Source organism: Lepus europaeus, chromosome 20 (assembly GCF_033115175.1).
Source record: "Lepus europaeus isolate LE1 chromosome 20, mLepTim1.pri, whole genome shotgun sequence".
NCBI classification, from domain to species: Eukaryota; Metazoa; Chordata; class Mammalia; order Lagomorpha; family Leporidae; genus Lepus; species Lepus europaeus.
In genome coordinates, this window is record NC_084846.1 from 11,166,237 (window position 1) to 11,172,889 (window position 6,653).

At 43.6% G+C, this 6,653-nt stretch overlaps 1 pseudogene; it reads left to right on the plus strand.

The window, feature by feature from the left end:
- Positions 1–5,215: 5,215 nt before the first annotated feature.
- Positions 5,216–6,130, plus strand: LOC133749301 (olfactory receptor 7A10-like; annotated as a pseudogene).
- The last annotated feature ends 523 nt before the right edge of the window (positions 6,131–6,653 follow it).

Consider the following 6,653-nt stretch of genomic DNA (forward strand, 5'->3'; position numbering starts at 1 on the left):
AGCATCTGTTGTTGGTAGATTTCTGAATGTGCGCCATTCTCACCGGGGTGAGGTGGAAGCTCATTGTGGTTTTGATTTGCATTTCCCTGATTGCTAGTGATCTTCTTGAACATTTTTTTCATGTGTCTGTTGGCCATTTGGATTTCCTCTTTTGAAAAATGTCTATTGAGGTCCTTGGCCCATCTCTTAAGTGGATTGTTTGTTTTGTTGTTGTGGATTTTCTTGATTTCTTTGTAGATTCTGGTTATCAACCCTTTATCTGTAGCATAGTTTCCAAATATTTTTTCCCATTCTGTCGGTTGCCTCTTCACTTTCCTGACTGTTTCTTTTGCAGTACAGAAACTTCTCTCAATTTGATGCAATCCCAAATGTTAATTTTGGCTTTGACTGCCTGTGCTTCTGGTGTATTTTGCAAGAAGTCTTTACCTGTGCCTATATTTTGCAGGGTTTCTCCAATGCTCTCTAATAATTTGATGGTTTCGGGTCATAGATTTCAGTCTTTAATCCATGTTGAGTGAATTTTTGTGTAAGGTGAAAGGTATGGGTCTTGCTTCAAGCTTCTGCACGTGGAAATCCAATTTTCCCAGAACCATTTTGAATAGACTATCCTTATTCCAGGGGTTGGTTTTGAATCTTCGATCAAATATAAGTTGGCTGTAGATGTTTGGATTGATTTCTGGTGTTTCTTTTCTGTTCCATTGGTCTATCCATCTGTTTCTGTACCAGTACCATGCTGTTTTGATAACAACTGCCCTGTAGTATGTCCTGAAATCTGGTATTGTGATGACTCCGGCTTTGTTTTTGTTGTACAAGATTGCTTTGGCTATTCAAGGTCTTCTGTGTCTCCATATGAATTTCTTTTTTTTTTTTATTTATATTATAAGGGAAGAGGAGAGAGAGAGAGAGCGAGAGCGAGCGAGCGAGCCCGGGCAGACCGAAGGCGCCCCTCCACGCCGCCCGACTCCTCGCCGCTGTCACCACCTCCCTCGAGCCCCGTCCCAGACCCAGGGACCGTGTCCCCGGGCAGGGCCGCGGAGGAGGCGCGACGCCGGCGAGAAGAGGGGGCGCGGAGGGCCGGCCTCCGGAGAGCTCCCCCGGCTCTCGGGACCCACGCCCGCGGTACACACGCACGCGACAACCTCGGGACGAGCGCCTCTCGGCCGAGAGAGATCAGGCGCGCAAGACCCAGGGAAAGCACACCCGCCTCGCCCCTGGGCCGGGAGGGGCGGGCGGCGCATACGCGTACGCGTGCACGCGCGAAAGCAGGGCCCCGTGGGCCGCGCGAGGCGCGCCCCCCCCCCCCACGCCGCTCCCACCCCGAGGCAGGCGCCTGCCTCGGGGGGGCCGCCGGGAGGGCCGAGGTGGAGGGGGAGAAGGAACAGAGAGACACGCTTGACGACAGCCACCCGGCTGCCGCCGCCGCCAAGCCACCCCGAGCCCCGCGTTCGAGGAAGCGGCACTGGACCGGACCGGACCGGTTCGACAAACCCTTGTGTCGAGGGCTGACTTTCAATAGATCGCAGCGAGGGAGCTGCTCTGCTACGTGCGAAACCCCGACCCAGAAGCAGGTCGTCTACGAATGGTTTAGCGCCAGGTTCCCCACTCCATATGAATTTCAGCATCATTTTTTCCAGATCTGAGGAGAATGTCTTTGGTATCTTGATTGGTATTGCATTGAATGTATAAATTGCTTTTGGGAGAATAGACATTTTGATGATATTGATTCTTCCAATCCATGAGCATGGAAGATTTCTCCATTTTTTGGTATCCTATTCTATTTCTTTCTCTACGGTTTTGTAGTTTTCATCGTAGAGATCTTTAACGTCCTTGGTTAAGTTTATTCCAAGGTATTTGATTGTTTTTGTAGCTATTGTGAATGGGATTGATCGTAGAAGTTCTTCCTCAGCTGTGGCATTGCCTGTGTATACAAAGGCTGTTGATTTTTGTGCATTGATTTTATATATTTTTGCATCTATGTTCATCAGGGATATTGGCTCTCTAATGTGTTTGTCATTTGATCTATTGAGTTCTTCATTTCATTATGGTTTCTTGTCACTATCACAGTTTCATGTTCTACTAGTTGTTTCATTTCATTTTGATTCCTCCTTAATATTTCATTTTCACAAGAGAGATTTTCTATCTTGTCCATTAAGGATTTCTGTAGTTCAAGAATTTGTTTTTGAGAACTTCTTAATGTTCTTATCAGTTTTTTGAGATCTGCTTCCTGCATTTCCTCTATCTCTTCATCTTCATAATCTTGGATTGGGGTGTCTTGTTCATTTGGGGGCATCATAGTGTCTTCCTTGCTCTCATTACCTCGGTTTCTATGTTTGTTGTTTGGCATGTTGGAGATAATTTATGGTTTTTTTTTTTTTTTTTTGCTGTGGTGTTTTTTTTCTCATTATACTATGCCTCTAAGTGGGCTGTCTGCTTTGATGTATCCTTAGAGGCTGTGATGGGTGTAACCAGAGAGCTCCGCTTGATTCTTCGGGTTTAAGGCTCTGCAAAAAGTGACTCACCCAGATTGTTCTCTCCCTTGCTCCTTGCTGGATTGCTCTCTCTCTCTCTCTCTCTCTCTTTTTTTTTTTTTTTTTTTTTGACTCAGTTGGGAAGTTATTCGGTACAGGTGAGTGGAATTGAGTGTAGTTGAAATCTGGCCTCTGTGAGTATTCGTTTGGTCTACCCCTGGAACCACACAAAGAGTTTATGCAGCCTCAATGTGTTCTCAAGTTTCACCAAAGTTCCAAGTTACTGAGTTTGTGAACTCCTTGGCGGCGCTTTACATATGTAAAATGGCGCCTGCTCTTTGTTTTGCTCGGTGAGTGAATAGAGAGGCCTCTGCTTTTCTCCCCCAATGTCTCAGGTTTCTACGCCTTTGTCTTACCTTCGGTTCATTCCCGCTCTGGCGAGATTCTGCGGCTAGTCTCCCGCAGTTGGGTTTCCACGCGGTGGGCTCCCTTTAGGTCCTCTGTGTCACATCCACTAGATCCGGAAGCGTTTCCTCTGCCGTTTTTTTCTTGAATCTTTTCCTGAGGCTACAATAATTCCACTTTTATGAAACTTTATTTTCCCAGACTATCTGCGTACTTCCTCACTATCCGCCATCTTGGCTCCGCCCCGTTGGCCAGAATTTTATTGAGGACTTTTGCGTCTATGTTCATCAGGGATATTGGTCTGTAATTCTCTTTCAATGCTGCATCTTTTTCCGGCTTAGGAATTAAGGTGATGCTGGCTTCATAGAAAGAATTTGGGAGGATTCCCTCTTTTTCGATTGTTTTGAATAGTTTGAGAAGAATTGGAGTTAGTTCTTCTTTAAATGTCTGGTAGAATTCAGCAGTGAATCCATCTGGTCCTGGGCTTTTCTTTGTTGGGAGGGCCTTTATTACTGTTTCAATTTCTGTGTCAGTTATTGGTCTGTTTAGGTTTTCTATGTCTTCCTGGTTCAATTTAGGTAGGTTGTATGTGTCCAGGAATCTATCCATTTCTGATAGATTTCCCTGTTTGCTGGCATACAACTCTTTGTAGAAATTTCTGATGACTCTTTTTATTTCTGTGGTGTCTGTTGTTACATTCCCTTCTTCATCTCTGATTTTATTGATTTGGGTCTTTTCTCTTCTTTTTTTTTTTTTTTGGTTAGTTGGGCCAATGGTGTGTCAATTTTCTTTATTTTTTGAAAAACAAAATCTTTCTTTGGCTGATCCTTTGTAATGCTTTTTGGATTCAATTATGTTGATTTCTTCTCTAATACTAATTATTTGTCTTCTCCTGCTAGTTTTGGGTCTAGTTTGCTGCATTTTTTCTAGATCCTTGAAATGCATTGAAAGCTCATTTATTTGGTTCCTTTCCAAGTTCTTGATATAGGCACCTATTGATATAAACTTTCCTCTTAACACTGCTTTTGCTGTATCCCAGAAGTTTTGATATGTTGTGTTGTTATTCTAATTTACTTCCAGAAAGGTTTTGATTTCTCTTTTTATTTCTTCTATGACCCAGTGTTCGTTCAGGAGCATGTTGTTCAGTCTCCATGTGTTTGCATACTTTCTAGGGATTCCCGAGTTGCTAATTTCCAACTTCATTCCCCTGTGGTCTGAGAAGCTGCATGGTATGATTCTAATTCTTTTGAATTTGCTGAGATTTGCTTTATGGCCTAGTATGTGGTCAATCCTAGAGAAGGTTCCATGTACTGCTGAGTAGAATGTAAATTCTTTAAGTGGAGGATGAAAAGTTGTGTAGATAACTGTTAGATCCATTTGGCCTTAGTGTCGAATAAATCTGCTGTTTCTTTGTTGATCTTCTGTCCAGTTGATCTATTTCTGAGAGTGGAGTATTGAAGTCCCCCAATACTATTGTATTGAGGTTTTCTTCCTTTACCTTCTTTCATATTGATGGTCCTGTTTCTGTGTTTCTGTGTGTAACACATCTTTAAACATCTTTTGCAGGGCTATACGAGTGGTAACAAATTCTTTCAATTTCTGTTTTCTATGAACGGTCTTTCTTTCACCTTCATTCACAATTGAGAGCTTTTCAGGATATAATATTCTGGGCTGGCAATTTTTCTCTCTTAGTACCTGGGCTATATCTCGCCATTCCCTCCTAGCCTGAAGTGTTTCTGATGAGAAGTCTGCTGTGAGTCTAATTGGAGATCCTCCGAGAGTAATCTGGCGTTTCTCTCTTGCACATTTTAGGATCTTTTCTTTATGTTTCACTGTGGTGAGTTTGATGTTGTGTTGAGGATCTCTTTTGGTCGTGTTTACTAGGGGTTCTATGAGCTTCCTGTACTAGGATGTCTCTGTCCTTCTCCAAACCTGGAAGTTCTCTGCTAGTATCTCACTAAAAAGGCCTTCTAATCCTTTCTCTCTCTCCATGCCTTCAGGAACTCCTAGAACCCGAATGTTGGGTTTTTTAATAGTATCCTGTAGATTCCCAACACTATTTTTTAGATTTCTAATTTTCTCTTCTTTTCTTTGGTTTGACTGTATACTTTCCTGTGCTCTGTCTTCTAAGTCTGATATTCTCTCTTATATCTCACTGACTCTGTTTTTAAGGCTCTCAAATGCATTTGTCATTTGTTCTCCTGAATTCTTCATTTCATTTTGATTTCTCTTCAATATCACAATTTTATGTTCTACTAGATCCTCATTTGAAGTAATGACTGTTTGAAAATGTCTCATAATATGCATCTCTTTGCAAGTGGTCACCTCAAGAGAATGGAACCATGGAACGATACAGGACTTTCAGCATTCCTCCTCCTGGGATCCCAGAGGACCCAGCACTGCAGCTCCTCATATTTGGGCTCTTCCTCTCCATGTACCTGGTCACTGTGGCTCGGAACCTGCTCATCATCCTGGCCATCCTCTCAGGCCCCCACCTCTACATGCCCATGTACTTGTTCATCTCCAACCTGTTCTTGGTTGACAACTGCTTCACCTCCACCACTGTCCCCAAGATGCTGGTGAACATCCAGACACAGAGCAAAGCCATCACTTATGATGGGTGCATCACCCAGATGTACTTCTACTTGGTTTTTGCATGTTTGACAACTTTCTCCTGGCCATGAATGCCTATGACCGGTTTGTGGTCATCTGTTACCCCTGCACTACATGGTCATCATGAACCACCAGCTCTGTGTGCAGCTGGTCCTGGTGTCCTGGGTCATCAGTGTCATGCATGCCTTGTTACACAGCCTAATGGTGCTGCAGCTGTCCTTCTGCACAGAGTTTGAAATCCACCACTTTTTCTGTGAACTGAAGCCGGTGACCACACTGCCTGTTCTGATAACTTTCCTGTTGAACTCATATTGCATTTTGCATCTGTGCTGCTGGGTGTAGGTTCACTCTCTTGGACCTTTTACTCCTATTCTAAAATCATTTACTTCTTCTGTGCAATCTCCTCAGCTCAGGGGAAGTATAAATCATTTTCCACCTGTGCCTCTCACCTCTGTCATCTCCTTATTTTATTGTACAGGATTAGGTTTGCATTTTAGCTCTGCTGTTATCCAAAACCCACACTCCATTTCATGGCCTCGGTGATGTTCACTGTGGTCACCCCCATGCTGAGCCCCTTCACCTACAGTCTGAGGAATTAAGACATAATGAGGGCTCTAAAGAGATCTTTTGAAGGGAAGCCATAGGTATGCCATTGTCTTGGGGCTGAAGAACTGCCAAGGATTACCAAAATCAAAGCCCCAAGTCAGAAATTCTTTTTTTAAGATTTACTTTGTTTATTTGAAAGTCTGAGTGAAAGAGAAACAGAGAGAGAGAGAGAGAGAATATTTTCCATGTGCTGATTCATTCCCCAAATGGCCACAATGGCCAGGGCTGGACCAGGCAGAAGCCAGAAGCCAGGAGCTTCATCCAGGTCTCCCACGTTGGTGCAGGGGCCCAAAAACTTGGGCCATCTTCTACTGATTTTTCACATTTTTTGTGGGGGAGATAGATGCATTTATACTCTATATGACATTTGAAATGGCAGTGATATCTAAGTGGCAGACAAATGAGTAGTTGTGAGGTTTAGGTATTGGACCAGGAAAATGGTGGTTGTGGCTGTAAGAGGGCTACACAAGTCATCTTGTGGTGATGCACCTGTTCTGTGTTTGGCTGTTCTCAGGGCTAGTATCCTGCTCACTGTCACTTCACAAGATGTTACAGTTGGGG